This window comes from Molossus molossus, unplaced genomic scaffold, assembly GCF_014108415.1.
Source record: "Molossus molossus isolate mMolMol1 unplaced genomic scaffold, mMolMol1.p scaffold_m16_p_16, whole genome shotgun sequence".
NCBI classification, from domain to species: Eukaryota; Metazoa; Chordata; class Mammalia; order Chiroptera; family Molossidae; genus Molossus; species Molossus molossus.
In genome coordinates, this window is record NW_023425351.1 from 46,098,220 (window position 1) to 46,124,374 (window position 26,155).

The following is a 26,155-nucleotide window of genomic DNA, read 5'->3' on the forward strand; positions in this document are numbered from 1 at the left end:
ATTCGAAGTACACTCTCCCTGTAAATAATTCCTCTCTTTATGTGATAATATCCAGCCTGGCAATTTAGCACCCTTGCCACCCACAGCTCTCTTGAAGCTATAGCTAAACAAGATAATGTGTGATAATGTGACTTCTAGGAACAGGTAGTGGTGAGAGTGGGTGTGGGGAAGCCCACAGTTGGTTGGACCAAGGGTAAGCACACACCTGACCCAGGAGGAATCAATCGATTGCTCAGAAATGACTTATGTGGCCCCAGTGCTCTCAGAGGAGCCAGGCCAATTCCTCCCTCCCTACAATCTCAGTGTGTGTTGCCATGTTGCCAGTTGAGGTGCATGCTGGAACTTAGAGGTCATGGTGCAGGTTCCAGAGGAGGAGCTATGGTGTGCCTCATGCAAGATGGACGAGCAGAGGAAGGCAGGAACAACGGAGAAAAGGCTAGAGTTGACTCAGAAGCAGAGACAGAGATACGGGGATTGCCCCATGCTCCTGAAGGCTCCTGGTTCTCTGGCCAATTAAAATGAAGCCCAGCAACACTTTGTTTTCCGTCCTCGAATCCTGTGAGATCTCTGCATACTCTCAGTAAGTGCCCCTACACCTTTACACCTTGGAGGGCTACTGTTGCTCACAGTCACGTGCATCTTGACGGCAAAAAGAAAAATTGATTTGCTGAATCAACTCCAGCCTGTAATGTGTTCAGTCACCTGAATTTATATCTCATCTTTGGCCTTCCTTTATTAGCTAATTATGACTCAGGATGAATTTTTTGTTCATTCCATGTCTCAGTTTCTTTAATAGGTAAAACATCATAATTTAACATGGTGTTTTATCCACTTACCAATCACTTTCCATACATTATCTCGTGAATTTTTTAAAAGTTCTTAGAATATAGGCAAAGAATTTTAATTCACCTTTTAGCAACCTTCCCAAGATTTCACAATAAAGTACTAATGAAAATGGGACTCACATCCCAGTCTTCTGATTTCTATCTGCTCAGGTCACCATCAACTCTATCTCAGAGAATATAAAGATTTTTTTGTTGTTGTTGTTCAAATAGAGTGGGAGGGAGAGAGAGGAAGAGAAAGAGAGAGAAAAACATCGACGTGAAAGGGACACATCGAGTGGCTGCCACCCACATGACCAACCAGGGCCGGGGACAAACTGCAACCGAGGTACATGCCCTTAGCGGGAACTGAACCTGGGTCTCTCTGGACCGCAGGCCGACGCTCTAACCGCTGAGCCAAACTGGGCAGGGCTAAAGTTTTTTTTAATAATGATAAATCTCAGATGGATTGATTGAATGAAGAAAGGAAGGAATGAATAAGCTCTAAGATCTTGTTCATGAAAATTTTTGGTGAAAGACTTTCAAGTCATTACAGATAACAGAAACTTCGTATTTATATGGATCCTCTTTCAAAATATTTTGATACTGAGTTTCATAGTAGGACCATTAGATTGAAGATCTATTCTTGTAATAAACTTCTCTATTTCTAAAAATATGCATAATAATCCTGCCGTGGCCTATGCTTCATGAAAGATTCCAGTTACCATCTGGAAGTTTAAGTTCAAGGCTATAGGCTCAAGACCTTGCCTAGACCCATAGTCAGCCAATACCTGGTACTTCCCCACCCTAAAATAGCTCAGGTGACAAAGAACTTTCAATACTAGGATGATAACACATGTTCCAGTCCCCCAGAGTTTCTTCAGTTTCCTCAAGGCCACTGACACATCCTGACCAGGTCCCACCAGGAAAGCTTTCTTCCTCTCCCCCCTCCCAGCCAGGGCTGCCTGCCGAGCTGATTCTGCTCAGAGCAAACAGCTCCCTCATGGCTGGAGGGAGGCTGATCTTTGCTGCTCCTGTGAGCTGCCCTGCACTGTTCCACGCAGAGCACTGAGTCACCTTGCTTTCCTCCCAGCTGCTGCCACCAGACCACATGGCCTCTTTCTCAATTCACCCTGAAAAAGAAGAACACGTTATGCAAACTAGGTGCGACCACAGAACACAGCCCCCTTCCTCCCTCACACAGCATAGCGGGGTTCCTTATGTAATTTAGGGACAAACCAACACATGATGTAATTGCACCTAAGTGAAAAAGAGATGGAAGGAGAAACCAGGTTGGGGCTAGTTCACTGCTGAAAGGGCTGACCCTCAGTTTGACCTGTTCAACAGTTCTCAGAGAAAAGCCATGAGTGTGTGGGTTGGAAGTGATCATAACGTTAAGCTCTTTTGCTATGATGATAATAGCTACCATTATAGTGACATATAATAATATTAGTAACACTGACATCCTTACTATATGCCATGTCTCATGTTAATGTCCTTTATGTACATTATGGGTACAATACTTGTAAAGCGTTGTTTAACACAGTGCCTGGAGCAAAGTAAGTGCTCAATGAATGACAAGTATAGGAATCGTATTATCTTATTTATCTTTACAACCACCCAAAATCTTTGCTAAACCTTGCTCTTCTCATCAGCTATTCCTTCAGGAAACATTTACTGAGCATGTACCAAGCATTACGTCAAGCCCTGGAGACACTCAGAAGAATAGGCCCATGCTCTTTCAGACATGGGTTCCAATCCAGCTTAACTACTGTCTTTATGGGTAATGTTGGGCAGGCTCCTTGAGCCTTCTGAGCTTAAACTTATTCAACTGTTAAATGAGTATGACAATTTATATGTCATAGGATTGTTAATAGGCTTAGACACACACAAAGGGTTTAGCCCAGCATGTTACTCATAAGACGCTTCTAATATAATCTTAGCATCATTTAATGTGGAATTTTCATATATCACACTTGAAAAAGAATACTGAGAGAATTCCTTTTCAGCCTCATGCAGTAATCAGCACTAGAACGTGGGCTTTGAATCTTAGTCTTACTGGCAGGCCACGTGTTGGCCAATGTGATTCAAAGTTTGAAACCAGGATTTCCCCGAGACACTGGTGTATCTAGAGTCCACCTTCTCGTGGACAGAAGGAGCCTGTCCACATGGAAGGGAGATTTTTTTTTAAATGTAGGAATCTAACTCAAACATAAATCAGAATCCTTTAGAAATCTTCACTTGGCATGACATGAAGTTAAATACAACAGCATCCCTGTTACTTCCGTGATGTTTCAAATAAAAAAGTAAGAAATGTGAAGCTGTAGAGCCAAATCAACCTTGAAAAGCCCTCCTAAAAAAAACCCCAACAAAACAGTTTTCTTTGTTGAGTACCATCCAGAGAACATTTTTAGAAACTCTGAACAGAATTCATTTGCAAAGATGAAACCCTTGCTCCTCCTACCCCCACCCCCACCCCACCCCTGCAACTTTCTGTATCTTGTACTCAACTCTGAGAATGTTCAAGTCTTCAAATTTGAATGCTTTGCAGTTCAATGGGGAAACTAAAATCAAAACTGATTTAGGGGAAAGCTTGCTGACCTCTTTGTACTCACTCTTCAGAAAATATTTGTATGCTTGTTTATTTTCTCAATGTTTCTTGGTTATGTTTTTTCTTGTTTTGGTTTTATATATGAAATGTTCCATCTGTGTATGTATTTCATTTTCTGGATTTAGTCCCTAGAATTTTAAGTAAGAGACAGTTTAAAGCAGTGTTTCTCAAACTTTTTCCCCCCTCCAACCCACAGTAAGAAATATATTTTACATTTTAACCTAAATATATATATATTTATATTCACCCAAGGACATTTTCGCACCTATCTTCAGATAGAGCCTAAAGGAGAGAGGGAGAAACATTGATGTGAGAGAGACACATCGACTGGCGGCCACCTACACAACCCCATGGGGCCGGGGACAAACTGCAACCGAGGTACGTGCCCTTAGTGGGAACCAAACCCGAGACTCTGGTCTGCAGGCCGACACTTTAACCGCTGAGCCAAACTTACCAGGGCTACATATATATTTTTTAAAGTTTCATGAAATAATACCCATGCTATGAGTTATGCACTGTGATTTTTAAAGTTCTGTTCTATCTTACATGTAAAAAAAAAATGAACCAGAGGTCCAGTAGGTGTGGGGGAAGTGTGCATAGGGAGAACACAGGGCACTTCTAAGTTAGGGAAACTACATGCTAATGATGGACACATGACATGCATTTGTCAAAACCCACAGAATGTAAAACACAGTGCACTAACAAACTATGAATTTCAGTTAAAAATCATGTACCAATATTGGTTCATCAACTGTAGCAAATGTACCTTCTGTGTAATTTTTCTTTTAACCTAAAACTGCGCCCTGACCGGTTTGGCTCAGCGGTTAGAGCGTCGGCCTGCAGACCAGAGAGTCCCGGGATCAGTTCCCACTAGGGGGATATACAAAAAAAAAAAAAGATAATCACGGTTAACCTAAAACTGCTCTAAAGATGAAGTTTCTTTTTATTTTTATTATTTTTTTTTAAATTTTTTTTTAATCCTCACCCGAGGACATTTTTCCATTTTTTGTTCAGATAGAGCGGGAGGGAGAGAGAGGAAGAGAGAGAGAGAGAAACATCGATGTGAAGGGACACATCGAGTGGCTGCCACCCGCACGACCAACCAGGGCCGGGGACAAACTGCAGCCGAGGTATGTGCCCTTAGCGGGAACCAAACCTGGGTCTCTCTGTACCGCAGACCGACGCTCCAACCGCTGAGCCAAACCGGCCAGGGCTGAAGTTTCTTTTTAAATACAAGTAAAATAAAAATAAAAGTTGGTTATAACTTATAAAATTGATTTAACTACCCACTACTGGCTCACTCTCTATAATTTGAAAACTTGTAGCCTAGAGGGAGTGCCCTAGCTTTTTAACCAGTTCCATAGAGCTTGGCCTTAGATAAGACACATGATACAAATGGTGTCTCAACTTTCTCATCTGAAAAGTGGGTGTTTGATCAGAGAAACATTAAGATCCTTTCCAGCTCCAAAATATTATAAATATACATTCTAATTTTAAAATGTATTAGACTGGAAGAAAAGTCATTAAGCATGAATTGTAAATTACATATACATTATATAGGCCAACCTTATTTTTATAGGCATCTAATGGGCACTCTTATTTTATCTCTCCTATTTAAAAAAATAAAATGAGCCCTGGCCAGGTAGTTCAGTTGGTTAGAGCACTGTCCCACTATACCAAGGTAATGGGTTTGATCCCCAGTCAGTGCACATACAAGAATCAACCGGTGGCCCTGGCCGGTTTTGCTCAGTGGTTAGAGCATCCAGTGAGTCCTGGGTTTGGTTCCCACTAAGGGCACGTACCTCTGTTGCAGTTTGTCCCCAGCCCCGGGTGGGGTAGTGTGGGTGGCAATTAAGTCGATGTGTCCCTTTCACGTCAATGTTTCTCTCTCTCTCTTCCTCCCTCTCTCAAAAAAAGAAGCAACTAGTGAATTCATAGATAAGTGAAACAACAAATCAATGTATCTCTCTCTCTCTCTCTCTCTCTCTCTCTCTCTCTCTCTCAAATTAATAAAAATAAAAGATAAAATGAAAAGTAATGATTCCCAAGCAAAACATATAGTTACATTTTTCTCATGGTTCCTGGTTCAAGATCCTCGTGGAAGAAGAGTATTCAGGGATGATGCAAATGATACTACCAGTTTGGGTATATGTCTGCCCTACTGCCATGTTCCAGCAGGAGTTTACCTGAACTCAGTTCTCCATGGCTTCATTCGATATTGGCTGGGAGCCTCCTGGGGACCAGGCCCTGTGCTGGGGTCAGCCCAGTGGGGTCCCACCTCTTGTAGCTTGGGTCAGGAAATGGGAATTGAAACCTCATTCCAGATCTTTCTTGCTTTTCCTACCCCAGGAGGGCAGCAAGCTGGGAAGATCGTGTGTAAGCTCTGGCCCAGGCAGATCTGGGGTGAATTTCCGTGCTCAGTGCTGCTTCTCAACTGCTGTTGAATCCTAGGTAAGTTATCTGACCATTCCCCTCAGTGTTCTCAAGTGAAAATGGGGTAAGAATACCCCACTGCACAGGACTCTGTGAGGATGAAATGGGAAACGAAGCTGCCGTCTTGATCCTGCACAATATTGCAAAGCCGATGAAGGTGCTCTTGGAACACCCTTCCCATTTTTCATGTTTGCTCTGCCCCTCTTCACCTCACCCAATTTTCTGCCACCAACAATGTTGTAGACCCTTCCCAAGCACCTAGTGCTCCTCCCATCCATTTGACTTAACTGCCTTATTTTCTAAGAACTGATGACCCTGAATGAGTTGTGGAACAAATAACCTTGTGTGTTTCCCCTCCCATCACACCAAGTCCCTGCAGTGCAGCCCAGTTGAAATTGAACTTCAGGCCCTGGCCGGTTTGGTTCAGCGGTTAGAGCATCGGCCTGCGGTCCTGAGAGACCCGGGTTCGGTTCCCGCTAAGGGCGCGTACCTCGGTTGCAGTTTGTCCCCGGCCCTGGTCGATTGTGCGGGTGGCAGCCACTCGATGTGTTCCTTTCACATCGATGTTTCTCTCTCTCTTTCTGTTCCTCTCTCTCCCTCCCACTCTACCTGAACAAAAAATGGAAAAATGTCCTAGGGTGAAGATAAAAAAAAAAGAAAGAAATTGAACTTCAGAGACAGCCTAGAGAATGAAAAGTAAGTCGCAATACAATGACAACACACTGGGAGGTGCAGTTCCAGTCTTCCAGCGTGGTTTTAGTGGAACTGCTTTTAGGGTGATTGCATGACAAATAATAAAATAGCATCTAAGTTGTTATTTAATGAAAGTCTATGATTTGGGAGGACATGTGCTAAATAAACAGTTTACATAAATATCTCTAATACCACCTTGAAAAGCTAGGCTGTCCCTTTGATTGAGTCTCAGATTCATTTATTTCGGGGAAATTTTTAATGAGTGCCTACTATGTGACAAACATGGGATTAGACACTGGGAAGAATAACATGTCCTTGCCCTTAGGAAACTTGTGATCTGGAGGAGAATCTGGCAGATCACCAGACATTTGTCATCCTGGAGTAAGCCCAGGAAAGGTAAGAAAACACAGAAGATGGCACCTGACCAGATCTGGTTGGCAAGGGAGGTAAGGATAGAAGCTGCAGGTATTTTTGTTGTTGTTAATCCTCCTGGGAAGATATATTTTCATTGATTTATAGAGAGAATGGAAGGGAGGGGGGAGAGAGAGAGAAACATCAATGTGAGAGAGACCCATCAATTTGTTGCCTCTAGCACTCGCCTGGACAGGGGTGGGGGATCGAATCAGCAACCCAGGTACGTGCCCTTGACCAGGAATCGAACACGCAAAGCTCTGGTGTGCTGGCTGACGCTCTAACCACTGAGCCATGCCAAACAGAGCTGCAGATCTTTTCTTAAGCCCATTTTATCTCAAATCTCTCCCCTCCTTCAACTCTTAAACTCCCTTCTCCTACCAAATGAACAAACCTAGAGCAATTTCTCCAAGTCCTCCCAAGTACTTTTTCTATACCTTGGACTAGCAAATGCAAATACTTAGGGGCCATGGTGCATCCCCCCCCCCCCCCCCGGCCCCATGTTACATCTTAACAGAGAGAGAATGTACTAAAACTAGAAATAAACAGTTTAGGCTCAAACCAAGACACTTTGAGAAGGAAAGAGACCCTGTTAACAGTTATGTCAGAACAACAGGTGTAAACTAGGTGTGTCTTGGCAACCTGGAACAGAGATTTAGGCTAAATATAACCTAAAGGAATGCCTGCAATGAACAAATTGGTAGGCTAGAAGCCTGATCAGAGGAGAAGAGATTTGGGGTGGCTGTTCCTTGGTATCTCTTGAGTTCCTCCACTGAGCAGTGACATGGCTTGAATTCTGGGCCTATTTCCCTGAGCTTGGGGGGCCCTGCCTGACAATGGGGTATGTGTGTGTCAGGTTGGGGGTGGGGAGCTGCTTTAGCCACAATCACAGAAGTCCCTTGGGAATAGTTACTGGGGTGAGGGTATGAGCCAGGGGAATACCCGAGAAAGAGCAGCCCTCAGCAGGGAGGGCAGCCAACCCAACCGGTGACTGGAGTCCAAAAACCCCACTGCCTGGCGGTGCTGAGCCAAGCCCATGTCGTGCCTTGATGATGCATGGCTGGGCTGAAGAAAGAGCTCATTGAATTGTTCGTGGAAAAGAGTGGTGCCCGAGAGGCCGGGCCTGGAGACTGAGGCTGCCCCAAGCACAGTGCTTGGCAGGACACCAGGCCTGAAAGGTGCAGTGAAGGCCTCCCAAACTCTGAAGAGCGTTTTGCATCAAAAACTGGCCACTGCAGGGGCAGATGGGAGCTCCCAAGTTTTGTCCATCTGCCTGTGGCTCACTGCTAATGGGTGTCAGAGCCGTGGCTCAGCCTTCGTGTGAAAGGAAAATCCCAGACCTGCCTGAGCAGGAGGCACCTGAAGCAGAGAAGCAAGGCCATGCTGCCTGTAGGGCTCTGTCCGCAGCTTCCTGCTTCTTGTTCCCTACAACCTACCTGCACAACCAGAGGCCTTTGGTGGCCAGATGACGTGGGTCTAATCTTGGCTCCATGGCTTCCCAGCTGGGTAAATAAGGTTACAATGATAAAAAAACAAAACAAAACATAATTTACTGCGTGCGTGGCACAGCACTTCCCTGAGCACTTTTCACAGCAACTCTGAGTACTATTATTGTCCCCAATTACAGAAGAGACTGAGCCATGGGACAGCTACACAGTTTGCTGCAGGTCTCGTGGCCAGGTAGTGATGGAGTCAGGATTTGAACCTGGCTGTGTGACTCTAGCCACTGAGTGTTGGGCCACTCTCCCACCTGCCTCTGGTCCATGAATTGTAAAATAGGCATCAGTGTAACGCCTTCTCCGCATTCACCTGGGACGCGCACTTTACAGCACGGCACCGTGCCCGCAGGCAAAACTGTGAGCTGCTGTTGTTCATCACGCCTTCTCTGCGGCCTTGCTGCCCCTTCTGTTCCTTTCTGCCTCCTTCGGATGACTTTCTGCTTGAATTTCACAACACCTTCAGCTTCTTGGGTTAGGACATGTTGTCTATTTGGCACGTGTCGGGGGATCGGGCAACAAAGATCAAACACCCTGTGGGATAAGTGGGGATTTTCTGCTCACCTAAACAGTATTCCAGGAATCCTTCAACGATTGAAGTTCAAGTTTGGTCCTCGGAACCAAGTTTAGAGTTCTTCTATGCCTCTGTTTAACTGTAAAAAAAAGAAATCTTCATAGCCACTGGATTTGTTTTTCAGTGGCTCCCTTGCACACAGAAAAACAAAGAAAACAGATAAACTTAACTCACTATGTCTAAGGCTCCTGTATCTAAAGAAAGAAAAGCATTTTCCTTCGTATGCAGGGGCAGGTGTGGGGAGAGGGAGGAATTTCCCATGGTCCTGTGCCTCCCCTCCAATTCCAAAGCTGAGGAGAGACTGACCCAAGAGAAGCCCCAGGGAAATTCCAGGTTTTGTTTCCCTGTGTACTTAGGGGATTTTTGAGTCTCCCCTCACCCTCAAAGTAGGAGATGCTAGGATGCAACCCAGCTCCTCCATGGGGAGATGTTTCTACTCACCCACCTCAAAAAGAAGGTACCTAGGAATTTGTAGCAGGGGGAACTGTGGGGTTCCTCACTGGGCTCAGATATGTGTTTCCTGGTCACTGGGGAGCTTCAGGCCCAGGGACCTTATACGTTTAACCTCACTCCTGGTGTTTTAACTGCTCTGGTCTTGATGCCAGCACTCCAGGACAGTCCAGGCGCTGCTGGACCACAGTGGGAGGGACAAAGCAGGGAAGGCTGGGTTAAGTGGACTGCTTCCAAGATTGTCCTAACAGACCTGTGGAGAGTTGGTGGGATCGAGGATTAAAGACACAGAGAGGCCACAAGCCATGGCTCAAGACTCTTCTTTGCTGTTTTGGGACAGCTCCGTTCAGAGACACAGCTGTCAGAGAACACTCTGACCATCTTTATTTCCATATTTGAGCTCTGCAGTAGGCTGATAGAGCCGATTTGCCTTCCTCCAAAAATGTCCATGGAGAGGAGCAAAGGAGAGGGAACTAAGAAAGAGAGAAAAACAATACCAAGGATTTTCTTGGGAGATTTTTAGGGAAGGTTAATCAGGACCCAAAATACCCCCCCCCACACACACACACACAAGTTTTGTTTTTAGAACAGATAATATAAGTGTGTGCTTAATCACAGCCCCATTTAGAAATGCCACAAGGAATTTTGCTGTTTCTCAGTTCCCTCAATTCCCTTTCGCTCTGCCTCTCCCTCTCTGCAGAAAGCGCCATGTGGCTTCCACACACAGCACAGGACGTGCAGTCCGTCCACTCGGCCGCGTTGCGTCGGCATTCATGAAGCTGGGGGGCTGAACTCAGTGCCTCCTAGTCCCCGAAAGAGGACCTTTGGAGGCTCTTGGACCCCAAGGGCAGCAGCCCCAGGGAATTCCGGGGAGAATGTTCTGAGTCACCTGTGCCTGTTCTAAAAACTTGCTTTCAGCAAGGAAAGACTGAATTTAGCTGAGAGATGAGCATGGACACACTTGACCTTTTTGTGTCCTTCATTTGGTTTTAATATAACTGGACAAGAAGAGAGAAGGAGAACCTCAAAGAGATAAAGACTGTTTTTCACTGCACTAGAAGACTCAAGATCTGTGTGTGTGTGTTTTCCGCTTGGAAGATAAGTAGGGCTCATTCCAGCCCTGTAAAAAGTCACCAAATATCTCACTCCTTTCAGTAACTGTTTCTGGGAACTTGCTTCAGAGGCTAACATTCTGCTTAATACTGGCCAAAGACACCTGGATTTGTTGTTGTGTGTTTTGTTTTGTTTTGAAAAAGTGAGTATAACTGAGACAGGCCGGTAAGCCAGGACAAGTGGACTGGGGAAACTGAGGACAAGTGAACACACGGACAGAGCAATTCACAGCAGATACAGAAGGTCACCTCCCTAGAGATAACATGTAGGCCTCAGTTGTGTTTCAGAAGCTCCAGACCCAGAAAAGAAGTAAAACCTGGTGGATGATACCAGGACCCGCTGCAATGACTAACAACTCCCTGCCCTGACACTGACCAATCAGTGAAGACCAGGACCTGAAGGAGCACACCTGGAAAACTGAGAAATGGTCTGCTGCAACTCTCCGAGACCTCCCCTATGATTCCCTGCCTGCAAGAGAGAAATAAACGCCTCAAGACAGAGGACCCAGAGAGCACTGTCCTTCCCGAGCATGTCTGCGGTGCCCCATCCTGTCCCTACTTCCCCCACAGGCATGCATCTCCTAGACTCTTAGTGACCCCAGAAGGCTTGCAACCAGGACAGCCATGAGCAGCAGCAGTTCATCCCAGACAAACCCCCGAGCCTGTCCTCAAGGCCCCCTTTTTGCAGACTTCTTAGTAAGCAGAGCAGCTCCACTGAGGCTCATTTCCCAGCCCTTCCTTGTTTCACTGTCCCCAGCTTTCACAAACGTCCTCTGAAATTCACCTGGACTCGTGTTGTGAACCTTCCTGCGCAAAGTCAAGCACCCACGCACTACCAGCTGGTCCTAGGCAGACCCGCTCAGGGCCAGGCCCTCTTTCCGGTACCATTAAGACAACAAATTTGTGGACAGCAAATCCTAGCATTTCCTGCTTCTGGCTCAATTGTCCCCAGCCCTCGCAAGTAATCCAGTTGGAATGAGGAGAACAGAAAGGGACTGACTTCCCCCTTCCTGTGGGTGGCTTCCATTAGAGTTCTTTCCTACATCAGCCAACAACAGAGCCCAGCACCCGGGCCCCTGCTGTGGTGCCTCACTTCTGCTCCCAACCCACATTACTTCACAAAACAGCAACAGTTAGCCTGGGGCAAATGGTGCCCTACATCTGCGCAGCTGAAATAGTTGGTCACAAACTGGTTTGTAACTTTAAATATACCTGTGCTCCACCCAGGTTTCAACAGTTAGTAATTATCCTACTCCTCAAACCTAGTGACTGGGAGGAAGGAGGGAGTAGGGGTGGGGATTCAAAAGAGCAGCTGCAGGGCCTAGCTGAGCTATCAGATGCCTGCTAATAATAGCTCTCATTTATCTAGCACTGGCTGCCAGGTATGTGCAAAGCTCTGCTGCTTTATCTCCTGTAATCCTCACAACAGCACTGGAAGGGCCGGTGAGTCCCATCTTGATGACTGGGAAACTAAGGCTCTGAGAGATGGAGTCACTTACCCAGATTCACACAGCCAGTAAGCACCACCGGTAAGCACCCATTTGAACTCTCATCTGATTCTGTGCTTTTATTTTTTTTTATTTTTTTGTCCTCACCCGAGGACATTTCTCCACTTTTTGTTCAGATAGAGTGGGAGGGAGAGAGAGAGAAACACTGATGCGAAAGGGACACATGGAGTGGCTGCCTCCTGCATGACCCCAACCAGGGCCAGGACCAATTGCAACCGAGGCGCCGAGGCATGTGCCCTTGACCTGAATCGAACCTGCGACTCATTGGTCTGCGGGCCAACACTCTAACGGTTGAGCCAAACCGGCCAGGGCTGATTTTGTGCTTTTATTATTATTTTTAAAATATGTTTTTACTGATGTTTTAGAGAGAGAGGAAGGGAGAGAGAGACAGAAACATCAGTGTGAGAGCTATATTGATAGGCTGCCTCCTGCACAGCCCCTGGTGGGGATCGAGCCCTCAACCCAGGCATGTGCCCTGAGTAGGGATTGAACCAGGACCTCTCAGTCTATGGGACGACGCTCAATCCACTGAGCCACACGGCTGGGCTGATTCTGTGCTTTTAAGCACCGCGCCATACTGCTGTTTCTTCAAGCAGATGAAGTTAACAAGAGTGGGTGCCAGGAAATGCCAGTTGAGCCAGGAAGGGAGCCAAATGCCAAACCCAGAGGGGTTTGAAACCTGAGAATTGACAGTTTACCTCCTAGAAAACCCAGTGTGGGGGTGGAGGTGTTCCTGAGACACTGAGTGGGGACTCAAACAGCAGGCTGTGGGTGCCTGTTTGGAATCCAGGAAAGAGTGAAGCTAAGGAATATATAAAATGGAGTCATTTTAACCGAGCTCTAAAATTATTAACATTATAAAGGTTGGGGCCTGAGGAAAGACTTTATTCTTATCCTAACTAGACTGGAAACTTCAACTTTTTAAACTTTTCAGTCCTGGGTCAATTCCTGGATATCCAGACCTCCGTATATCCCTCTGATTTGCCGCCACCACCACCCGCCCAGGGGCCCACTCATTCAGATCACCTAACATCCACCTGACGTCCAGACCTCATGACATCTGACGGATAACCATCCTTGTCCAGTCCTAGGGCTGAGAATACAGGACTGATAATTCTCAAGAATGGACTTTTTAGTATAAGAACACTTAGCTTTCCTTTCTTTTTTGGAACATGTCTAGTTTGTCTATTTTCCTGCCTAGTTGTGTTCCAAGTTTGCAAAGGCTAAGACGCATGAATACAGTCGTCCCTCGCCACTTTGCACATTGATTTCTGCGGCTTCACTCTATCGCGGTTTTTTAAAATATATTCATTAAAAAGTTGATCGAGACAGTGAAAATGATACAGTGAGCGCTCGGTTGTCTGAGTCAATTACACACCCCTGTATTACAATTACAATTAAAAAATACTGTACGTATGGACTGTAGGCCTATGTATTCGAGCACCCCAGGAATCCTTCAACGCCAAGTGCAACCGCTAGAGTCTGGAATGGATTAACAGCTAAACGAGGGACGACTATAAATCTTTATCTTTTATTTCTAGCTAAAGCCTCCAGTCTCTTTTTGAGTTCATTTGGCAGAAGCATAAAAAGGCAGCACCTATAGCCAGCCAGTGCCTGATACGAACCCAGTTTGGAAGTTGCAGAGGTGTGGAGAGCCATGGAAGGGTGTTAGAATTTATTTCAATGTAACCTCCAAGCTAATGGCTGGTGCAAAACACTAATAATAATAATGAAGCTGATGTTGCTTAAGTCACGAGCAAATATAAGTTCATTGTCTTCTACTAAAATATTTTGAATGGAACAAGGGCTCCTCCCCAGGGTATTTCCCCAGAAGAGCCCCAGTGAGGGTTCTTTATCCTTCCTCACCTCAGCTTCCTGCCCCACCCTGCTGACTGCAGGCGTCTCTGTGCGATAGTGAAGGAAACATGCCAGTTAGTGCCAACACCGGGGCATGGCACCAAGCTATCTCTTTCCTCCCTGCTCAGCCAAGCATGTTGCTTGGTGGAGCTGGGGTCACTCTCTCCATCTGTTTCTCTTTGATAGTTAATATTTCTCTTCAATTACTGTGTCTTTAGTGGTTGATGGGTCCAGAACACTACATATATTTTTTTAAGAGCGTGCTCACCAAATGTCAGGCACCGTTCTATGTCCTGTATACACATGAACTCTTTAGCTACATAAAACAGTATGAAGTGGGTAATACTAGTATCTTCATTTTACAGTTGATAACAGTTGAGGCCCAGAGAGGTTAAGCTACTTGCCTCTGTTACACAGCTGATGAGTAGTACTGTCTAACTCCAGTACTCATGCTCTTAGCTGCTCTGTCATAGTGATTCTGGACTGAGTCAGGGTGTTTATTCAAGCATCCCTTCATGAGCACGCCAGACCTATCCACGGTGGGTTGCTGCTGCCCTAACTGTGTGGTAGGCAGTGAGACAGACAAGATCAGACCAAAACCAATAGACCAGGTACAGAAGGTCAACAGGTTGGAAAGCCCTGGGTGCCTAGCAATGGGCAAAAGTGGGAAAAGAAGGACCTTTCTTCCCTCTGCATACTGCTGGTCATACGGTTTAGACCCCCTGACCTTTCATATCACTGGTCATGAGGCTGACCCCCTTGGAGGGGGAACAAGAGGCTAAAGAGTAGCCTATGCAACTCCCATGTGGGCCCTTACAGAACCACTCCCTTAAGCAGCAACCCCTAGGAACAACACATCTAGGCCTCAGTTGTGTTTCAGCTACAGGCCCAGAAAAGCAGCAAAACTGGACAAGCAATGCCATGGCTGACATCAGAACCAGCTACATTGACTAATGACCCCTTGCCCTGGCACTGACCAATCAGCGGAGACCGTGACCCTGAAAGGACACCCCTGGAAACGTGATGAATATTCTATTGAGATTCTCCCCTGGGATCTCCCCTAAGATCTTCATCCTTAAAAGCCCTTAGGACAGAGGACCCAGTGCTCTTCCTGTCCCCCCCCCCTTCCCCCCAGGGGCATTACCTTTACGTCCTCTCTCCTAGGCTTCAAGGGTCCCTTCTTTTGCCTCTGTAACTGGTTTTCTGAGCCCATTTCTTCTATGGCTCACTTCTTCTACCTCTGTGACTCTCTAAATACACTTTATCTTATAGTTTGAGTCTTGGCTTTGCATTCTTTCTTAGCCAGAACTCAAGTACCGAGGTTGCTGAGCTGAGGTAGGTCCAGCATGACCTCACCAATCTAACACCTGGTGGCATTATCACTGCCAACAACTGGGTCTTGGCTAAAACACTGAAATTATGCCATATCACCAGGTGAGTGTGATGCTATTTTAGGCAGTCAAGGAAAATATCATGCAGTGCTGTGGATGCTCTCACAGGGTGGCTCTGAGCGAACCACCTTCCTTTGGGATACCCTCTTCTCTTGCTTTGTATCTGGGCACCGTGATTCAGTTTCTAATGTTATTGAGTGTGGGTGCTGGACACCTTTGGCAGCATCATTGCCTATTCATAGAGCATGCACTCAGCAACCTGGGAAAAGCACAGAGCAGAAAATCAGGGGAGCATGGTTGGGGTCACTTCTGAACTTCAGAGGAACCTTGGATTGAGTGACAACAATAATAGCTTATTAAGCCCTTTCAACGTGCTATCCCTAGTCTCAGCACACTCCAGGAACTATCTCGTCTAACCCTTTCCACAGCCCTCTGATTATTCCCCAATGGCAAATGAGAAAAACAAGGCACAGAGAAGTGGTTTCCCAAGATCACAGGGCTCATACAGCTACACTTTGGAGTAATGTGGACTTTCAGCCTTCTTAGTGCCAACTCCGTTGTCAGACTCAGACGACCGAGGCCCTAGAAACGAAGTAAAGAGAAGGCCTGGCCTGAAATAACTGCTTCACTCCCTGTTGGGGAACAGGATCAGGAGGGGAGGAGTCTGGGGCAAGATCTCCCAAGGTGATAACTTAAGAAAGTGATGTTTGGGTGGGGGTGGAGGGGGCACTGGGAGGAAGAATCAGAAAAGGCTTTCCCAGTCAATAACGGCTGTGGGGGCATGAGGAGGGAGAACCGGGGTCTTTCCCTTCACCCTCCAAGTTTCTGAAATGAGACTCCAGCACTGGTTGTTCTTCCCTCCTGTCCCGACCTGCTGGGCTCTCATTCTTGCCACCTGTTGCTGTTGGTTACTTGCCCCCATTTCTGAGGTGCTGACAAGAAGGAAGCTTGTCTCCCAGCTGGCAACATATCACATTGGCTGCTACTGATAACATTACTACTTTCTTTTGGATAAAGTTTTAAAATTATGCAAAAATAGCCTGGCTGGTGGGGCTCAGTGGTTGAGCATCAACCTATGTACCTAGAGGTCGCGAGTTCGATTCTTGGTCAGGTTGTGGGCCAAATCCCCAGTGAGGAACATGCAGGAGGCAGCCGATGTTTCTCTCTCACATCAATGTTTCTACCTCTTTCTCCCTTCCTCTCTCTAAAAAAAATCAACAAAAACATATTTAAAAATTATGCAAAAATGTATTTGCAAATTATATATCTGATCAAGGATTAAAATCCAGAAAACAGCCCTGGCCAGTGTGACTCAGTGGTTAGAGTGTCGGCTGGTGCAGTGAAGGGTCTTGGGTTTGATTTTCGGTCAAGGGCACTTACCTAGGTTGCAGGTTTGATCCCCAGTCCCAGTTGGGGTGCATGTGGGAGACAACCAATCATGCATCTCTTTCACATCAATGTCTCTCTCTCTTTCCCTCCCCACCTTTCTCCCCCCCTTCCACGCTCTTTAAAATCAATGGAAAAAATATCTTCAGATGAGAATGAACAACAAAAATCCAGAACATAAAAGGAGCTCCTACAACTCAACAAGAAAGAAATTCAAAAAGAAGAAAAGTAAAATAAAGATAAAAGAAATTCAATTTAAAAAATGAGCAAAAGATTTGAATGGACATGTCTCCAAAGAAGATATACAGATGGACAATAAACACATGAGAAGGTGCTCAATACCACTAGGGAAATGTAAATCAAAACTACAAAACCTGTTAGGATGGTTATTACCACAAGCAAAACAAAACAAAACAACAACAAAAACAAATGTTAACAAGGATAGGAAGAAAGTGGAACCCTGTGCATTGTTGGTGAGCATGTAAATTGGTGCAGTTGCTGTGGAAAACAGTTTGGCAATTCCTCAAAAACTTAAGCATGGAATTACTATATGATACAGCAGTTCTACTTCTAGATATCTACCAAAGAAATTAAAGATTTCAGATTCTTGTACACCATTGCTCATAGCAGCATTATTTACAATAGCCAAAAAGGTGGAACAACTCAAATGTTTATCAGAAAGTGAATGGATGAACAAATTGTGGTATGTCTATGCAATGGAATATTATCAGCTATAAAAAGGAATGAAGCCCTTAACCATGCCCTAACATGGATGAATCTTGAAAATATTATTCAAAGTGAAATTAGCCAACTACAATAGAACAAATATATGATTCCATTTGTATGATATACCTACAATAGGCAAATTCACAGAGACAGAAAGTAGAACGGGGGTTATTAGGAGCTAGAGAAAGAGGGAAATGGGAAGTTTTAATAGGTACATTATTTCTATTTGGGATAATGAACAAGTTGTGGAAATGGATAGTGATTATGTAATATTGTACGTGTACTTAATGCCATTGAATTTTATACTTTAAATAGTTAAAATGGTTAATTTTGTGATGTATATTTTACCACAATAAAAGAAATGCAAAAACAAAAAGCAAAAAGTTTTATGGACTTTAGTCCTTCAGTAGTTTCTAATTTCATTAGCATTCACCACAACCACCCTGCAGAAAGGACTACCATGCAAAAATCACACTTGGCTCTCCAAGCTGAAACTAAGAACACCACTACCCTACTCCTTGGAGTTCCCCCAAAGTGACTCTGTCCACAGATGGTTGCTATTGAAGCCTACCTGTTGCCACAGTATCACTGTGCTATTACTAAGGAATGTGACATGTCCTAACTTTCAAAGCATTCACATAGCACATAAAACCACTCTGGGTTCCGTGGTATAAGGTCACCTCTCCTCAAGTACTAAAGCATTAAAAAAAAAAAAAGTGAACTAAACATTTAGCTGGTTGGAGTTTAAACTCCAATCATTGTTTAATGCCAGTGGTAGTGTTTAAACTTCATCATTATTTGGACAGGGACAGAGCCAAGTTTACAGAATTCTGGAAGGCAAGTTTAACCTCAGGGCACCTTAGCTGCTGTTCTATGCAACCAGTCCTGAGGACTTAATTCAGAGCAAACTGCTCATCCAAGTTTCTTCTGTATGCTGGAAATACAAAGATGAGTAAGTCATAACTCCTGCTCTCATGAGGCTGGGAGTCTGATAAAAATGTAGAAATAATGTTAATACAGGGTAATGTGCTAATAATAGGCATATGTTCAAAGTATTGTGGGGTGACTAGGGTCAGAGTTGGGGGAGGCATTCCCTGGCCGGTTTGGCTCAGTGGTTAGAGTGTAGGCCTGAGGTCCAGAGAGACCCGGGTTCGGTTCCCACTAAGGGCACGTACCTTGGTTGCAGTTTGTCCCCGGCCCTGGTTGGTCGTGCGGGTGGCAGCTACTAGATGTGTCCCTTTCACGTCGATGTCTCTCTCTCTCTCTCTCTTCCTGTCCTTCCCTCCCACTCTTTCTGAACAAAAAATGGAAAAATGTCCTTGGGTGAGGATGAAAAAAAAAAAAAAAGAATTGGGGGAGGCAAAAAGAGGGGTCATCATGGGTCACAGAGACAAGATGGCATTTGAGCCAAATCTTTTCCAGGTGACAAAACAGGAAGGGGGCACTTTAGGGGGAAGAATCAGCATATGCAAAGCCACAAAGCATGACAGGCTGGGCCATTCAGAAAACCACATGCGGCCATGGGCAGGCAGAGCAAGATCCTAGAAGGATGAAGAAGGAATTTAGATGTGTTATCTTGTGCTCGTGGGCAACTGCTGGACTTTAAACACGGAGAGAGCCTGGAGGGGCATGACCAGGTTCTCATTTCTGAAAAGAAATGTAAAGTTTAGAGGATGGATTTTGGGAGTTAGAAGCTTGGCACAAGGAAGCCAGTTGGAAGACTGTAAGAGTAATGAAGATGAGAGATGGAGCCCTGGCCGGTTTGGTTCAGCGGTTAGAGCGTCGGCCTGCGGTCCTGAGAGACCTGGGTTCGGTTCCCGCTAAGGGCATGTACTTCAGTTGCAGTTTGTCCCCGGCCCTGGTTGGTTGTGCGGGTGGCAGCCACTCGATGTATTCCTTTCACATCGATGTTTCTCTCTCTCTCTCTGTTCCTCTCTCTCCCTCCCACTCTACCTGAACAAAAAATGGAAAAATGTCCTCAGGTGAGGATAAAAAAAAAGAAAAAGAAAAGAAAGAAGATGAGAGATGGAGAAAGCCCAGGTTCAAGAGGATTTCAGAGGCAGCAGAAACAAGATAATGTAACTATTGTACTAGATCGAGGCCCAAGATGAAGTCACATTCTTTTTTCATCTTAGACTTATGGTGAGGTGGAGCCAGCCTGCAGAGCTGCACGGAGGCTGGCCCTCCCATGCCTCCTTCTCGTGACAAAGCTGTAGGGGCCACAGCCTCGAGCCGGGAACAGGATCTGTGGCTGCCTCCGCTCTCCTTCCTCTTCTCCAGTGCACCCTTGCTTAGCCTGCCTAAACTATCTGAAGACATGTCTTTTATTTTACTGTTATTTTAATTGATTCTATTTTACTTTTTGGCTTGGATGCTTCAAAAATTTAGAAAGTAGCCTGGCCGGTGTGGCTCAGTGGTTGAGTGTTGATCCTGCACCAAGAGGTTTGATTCCCGGTCAGGACACATGTCCAGGTTGTGGGCCAGATCCCCAGTGGGGGGCATGTAGGAGGTGGCCAATTGATGTTCTTTCTCATCGATGTATCTCTCTCTCTCTCCATCTCCCTTCCTCTCTCTCTAAAATCAATAAAGGAAAAAAAAATTATTTTAATCTGGACAATATAAGAAGATAGTGAAGAGTGTGTCTCTCACTACCCCCCAGCCACTCAATTCCCACCCTCACTGGTAAAAAGTAACCACTGTTTCTAGTTTCTTATGTATCCTTCCAGAGATATTTAAAAATGAATAGTCAATCAAATATGATGATACATTCTCCCCTCCCTCCTTTTCCCCCCTTTCCTTCTTAGGGGTTTCTTCTTAGGAGAAGTTTAGGAAACCCCAGGGAAGCTCCTTCCGTCCCCAGCACCGGTCCTGGCTGCCACTGTCGTGGAGAAGCACTTCAGTACCTTAACGTGCAAGGGTCCCGAGAAAAAAGTCATCCGGCTAGGTGAGCCCTGCACGCTTCAGGAGGCCCTCCCTCCCTGGACCTACTGCAGTAACTGAGCATGCGTGCTGGCCAGCCGCCCAGGCGAGGCCCTGACCACAGTGAGAAGCGCGGGCCCCAGGAGACCCCGTCTCAGGCTGAGAGAGAGGCCCTGTGTTATGCTTAGCTGCCGCTGCTCCACAGCCACGAGAGGCGAAGTGAGGGCCCATGTTCTCGGCGACTAACATTTCCCTTCACATTCACCAGATTCCCGGGGCCCACCGATGCGGTCAGGTGGCTGGACCTCAGGGGATCAGCTCTGGGATGGAGACTGTCCCAGAGGCAGCTCGCCAGCACAGAGCACCGCTTTGACCCCGAGCCTCCTCAGGGTCGCTGCACTGCTTTCGGGCCAGCCGATCCGAGCCCAACCCACCTCAGCCTGCACCCCAAGTCCAGCAGAGAGATGACATTAACTCAAGTTAAAAGGAGAGGCTCTAGATCTCACTTTTTCCTTCCAGAAAGTCCTTTGCAGGTTGCAAGCAAGGGTGCCTTTGGGAGAAGCACCACCTCACTTCACAAGCCAGAAACGCTCAGCCCCAGGAGACACGGATAGGTGTTTTACTTCAGTGTTGGGCTGAGTTAGGTAGAGTGGACTGGGATAATAAAGGGGAGGACTGAGTTTGGGGAGGGCCTGGGACATGAAATCACTTCTGGACATAATGAGTTTATTCCTATGACCTCTCAGCTTTCTGTGATAAATCCTCATTTTAATGGAGTTTCAAAACTGCCCATCTCTGAATTCTCTCAAGTATATACTGCCCTTCATGGTTATCCTTAAACTTCTCCTGGATTTTCTTAAGTAGTGAAAGTCATGTTCTGGAACCTATACAAGAGAGCTATTTAAAAAAACACAGCATGCAATGCTCAGGGAACACAACTTGATACTCATCAAATATAATTCTAATAGTGTATAGTAGCTGAATAAAGACATTCAAATGCCAGTAAGAAGAGGATGGCTGAATAAAGGATAAACTTAGAACTACCAGAAGCTACTATCACGCCATGCATATGACCGGAATTCAGTCATTTTACTTTCACGATAAGAGCTAACACTTACGAACACTCCCTATGTGAACACTCATCTAATCATTTGATATGCCCCCACCCCTATAATAAAGGTATTATTACTATTGTTAGTGTTATTGTATTTTCCACATTTTACAGATGAAAAAACTGAGGTTCAGAGAGGTTAAGTAATTTGCTTTTAATCAGTTACTCTGTCAGGATATACATTTTGCTGCTGACAAGGCCCAAAGTAACCACGGCTTAGACAAAATAGAAGTTGAATTCTCGTCATGCCCGTCTCACCAGGAGCGGCCCAGGGCTGACAAGGCAGCTAAGCGCTGTGGGGGCCCCAGCATGCTGCCTTCATGCTGCTCACCTTCCCTAAAGGCTACCCTCTTCCACCTTGTCAGAGAAGGAACAGTGTCACCTCTGCACTCCCGCAGTGCAAGGAAATGGAAGATCCAGCTGTCTTTTTAAGGGCATGACCCGGAAGTTGTATTCACATTCCATTGGCCAGAATGGGGTCACATGGTCACATCTACTTGCAAAGGAGGCCAGGAAATGTAGTCTTTATTCTGGTCACATGTCCAGTTACAATTCAGGGAAGAGGGGGAGAATGGATACTGGAAAACGAACAGTTATCTCTGCCACAGTCGGAAGTAGACCTGGGTTTCAAACCCAGCAGTTTGACTTCCAAGCCCAAACTCTCAACTATTCATCATACTGTTGTCTAAGAAGAACTGAATGAGGTAGTTAGTAAGGCCTTTCTGATCCTTCACAACAGTCTGAGACTTTTTTGTTTGTTTGTTAATCCTTACCTGAGGATATTTTTCCACTAATATTTTTTAGATAAAGTGGAAAGGAGGAAGGAGGAGAGAGAGAGAGAGGGAGGGAGAGACATCAATTTTTTTAAATCCTCATCTGAGGATTTTTTTTTTCTACTTGTCTTCAGACAGAGTGGGAGGGAGGGAGGAAGAGAGAGCGAGAGAAGCATTGACATGAGAGGGACACATCGACTGGTTGCCTCCTACACGACCCCCACCAAGGCCAGGGACCAAACCACAACCAAGGTACTTGCTCTTGACCAGAATCGAACCCAAGACTAGTCCGTGGGCCAATGCTCTAACCGCTGAACAAAACTGTCTAGGGCAAGAGACATTGATTTGAGACACATGTGAGACACATTGATTGGTTGCCTCCTACGACCCCAACTGGGGCTGGGGATCGAACCTGAAACCGATGTACATGCCCTGGACTGGGAATTGAATCCACAACCCTTCAGTGCACAGGCCAACACTCTAACCACTGAGCCAGACCGGCCAGGGCAGAGACTTTCTTTTAATATTCTACTTTGAGTACATGCACACGAGTGCACACACACACACACACACACATGATGAAGCTTATAACTCTTCCAGTGAGAGAGTTTTTAGAAATAGTGATCCACTGATGGGGAACCAGGTGATGTTTCCTGTCACCCTTGTAAGACTTTTAATTTTTAGTTTTCTTTTTTCTTTTGCTCTTTTCTTCTTCCTTCCTTCCTCAGTAAGTTGTCAAATGCCAGACACTTTATGATGCTTAATGTAGCATGCCCGCATCAGTTTTAATAATTTTCTCTGCCACAAGAATGTATGGGCTTGGAAATCACTCCTCACAAGTGAAATTACCAAGTCTTTCATTAGCAAGTGGGGCAAGCTAGGGTAACCTTTAAGAATACTTAGAAAGTATGAGAACATCCTAAATCAGTATCAAACTAAATGAATTTGCCCTAATATGATTATTTTTATTAAAAGATTAATTTTATCTCATTCATTCCCAAGTGCTCTGTTTTAGCTCAGTAGGATACTATCAAAATCGAGAAGCTTCATAATGGGCCATGTACGTACAACTGCACTCCTGATGCCCTTTTTCTCTTACTGCTATAAAAGCAATTTTGTTTGAACTTCTGAAGACACTTGAGACATGTTTTACCAAACTAATTTTAAGTATGCATTAATTCAATTGAGCATTCCTGGTGTGGCTCTTTCAGCTGTGCAGAATGCCGCAGCAATGAGGAAATTGTTTGTTTCAGAGCAGGAGATGCCAATGTGATGACAGACATTTTTTTTTAAGGCATGTAACTGGTGGCTGTTAAATCTGCATTTCCTGACATTCATAATGGTCTGTTAGCCACTGTTTGTGAGCAGAAAGTTAGCTAATAACTCTCATTTTTCATAGTGTGTTTAACAATGCAAAGTGCTTTTAAATAATTATTTCATCGAATCTTAACAATAATTCTACGAGATCGGTAGGACAGATTGGCAGCATAAGGACATCGTAAACGTCATTCTCAGAAGACAAAGTCCTACTCCCCGTACTTTAGAACCGGGTACTCCCTAGTAAGTAGGGAGTGTATAGTAAGCACACTTATAGTAAATATAACTTAAGCACACTTAAATTATATTATTTTGAACAAATGTTCATTGAGCCCTTCCTATGGGCTAGGGTGCTGCAAGATGTTGGGGAGCCATAGATGAACAAGACACTTTTCATCTCAAGAAAATCCACCTTCCGGGGGGCAGATGTGAGCACCTCTATCTATCATCAGATACTCAGTGTCTTCTAGCAAAGTGTGAGGGGAAAGAAGATTTCAGAGAAATGTAAGGGACATTTGTTTTGAGCCCTAAGGGTAAGTAGAATTCTACCTGGCAGGTACATGTAGGGAGCACATTACAGAGAGTGGTCACAGCATGTATGGGGGACAGAGGCATGGACCACACAATTTCTTCAGAGAACTGAGAGAAGTGTGTGGCTAGAGCAGGGATGGGAGAGGAGGGATGCCTCCAATTAGGTGGATGGTGGAGGGCCTTTTTGCTGTGCTACAGTGTTTGAATCCTTTAATCAAACCAGGGAGGTGGTAAAGAGTAGAACTAGTTGGATGTGAGTCCAGACTCCAAGGGCTTGTTGACTTGGGGAAGTTACTTCACCATCATCTGTAAAATGGGGTAACACTCATACTTACGAGTTAGTTTTTAATGTTAATGACCTAGTGTATATAAAGTGCTTAGCACAGTGCCTGGAACACAGTAATTATTCACTAACTACAACTACATCTTGCTAATATTTTTCCACCTTTTCTGAGAATAAATGAAGCTTCTTCCTACACAAAATATTTTGAATATGATTCAATGGGGTTCACAGACCACCCGCCCCTGACACTGAATTCCAAGTTAAGAATCCTGCTGTAAGTTATAGGGGAGTTATCTGAAGTTTTAAAGCAGAAGATAAGAGTTCATATGTTTGGAGTAAAATATTGGATACTGGAGAAGGAAATCATCTGTGATTCTCAAATCTGATTGCACATTATAAACACCTGCTCCAGCTTCACTCCACAGATATTCTAATTTAATTAGTCTGGGGCAGGCATCAGGATTTTTTTTTTTTTTAATGTTTTTATTGATTTCGGAGAAAGAGAGGAAAGGCCAGGGAGAGTGAGGCACATCGATGTGAGAGAGAAACATTGATTGCTTGCCTCCCGCAACCTGGGTATGTGGCCTGACCAGGAATCTCCCACTGAACCAGCATCCTTTGGTACATGGGATGGGGTGACACTCAACAAACTGAGCCACTAGGGCCAGGTATCAGGATTTAAAAAACCTTTAGGTGATTTTAATGTGTAGCCAGCTTTGAGAACCACTGAATTAGGTTTAGTGTTAGTCAGCTGGAGAGAGAACAGCTGCAGAGTGGGAATGGAAAGGAGAAAAAAGGAAAGATTTGTCAACCCTGAGAAAGAAAAAACCTACCAAGAATGGTTCCTGGTGGCTAACTGGGTTCAAATGTAAAAACAGGGCCTAAAAGCCATTTCTAACCAGGGGCCTCTCTTGCAAACCATGCTTCAGGGAAAAGCCTGCACCAAACTACCTTCCACCATGCTGACCTGTCTGCACTGTGTTCCTGCCAGCTGAGCCCGTTCTTATAAAGGAGTTCCTGAATCACATTTCAACCAATAGGACTGAGACTTTCTTCATCCAATTGGAGCTGTACTGACCAATCAGGGCTGCTCCATTCTGACCAACCAGGTCAGTGCTTTTTGGACTAATCAAACTATATGTATTTGGAGGAGTCCTCATCTACATGAGTACAGACCAATCAGGGACCAGGGGCAGGGACTTCTCTCTATATAAGTAAGTTCCCCAGTAGCTTTTCCTTCTCACCCATGGCTAAAGACTGTTTTACTTTTCTGGAGCTGAGTGGAATGGACTGGACTGGAAAAGAGCAAAGCAGACCTGTCTAGCTGGAGAGGGCCACCTGGCCCCGAGGCCACCTCATAGCCATGCTGTTCCACAGCCATGCTATATCATGAGCTGTCTCACATACAACCATGCTTTATCACAATTGAGCCATCTTCCCTAAATAGTTTATTGTGAGCTATTTGCTTTGAATAGTTTCTGTCTTCATCAACCCCAAATTGGAGATTCCTGTTGGTGTTGCATTAGCACCATTGACCCTTGGTTGACAGATCCCAGAAACATTTTGGAGATATAATCAATAAGCCTGCATGACTAAGTAGATGTAATGGGAGACGAGGGTGTGAAGTCATCCCATTAACCCAGACAGTAGGGGAGAAGGTGCTTACATTTTATTTATTATTTATTGTTTTTTTCTTTAATATGTAGGAGGCAGGAGCTGACAAGGAAAAACAGTTTATCCAACAAACATGTA

General features: G+C 45.1%; 1 long non-coding RNA gene across 1 annotated transcript; it reads right to left on the bottom strand.

Annotated features, from left to right (window-relative positions):
- Positions 1–1,453: 1,453 nt before the first annotated feature.
- Positions 1,454–15,322, bottom strand: LOC118631784. The gene is made up of 4 exons (XR_004959898.1): positions 15,111–15,322; positions 9,030–9,118; positions 8,406–8,471; positions 1,454–1,954 (listed from the first exon to the last, which is right to left on the bottom strand). It is a non-coding gene; the product is annotated as an uncharacterized LOC118631784 (long non-coding RNA).
- Positions 15,323–26,155: the final 10,833 nt, after the last annotated feature.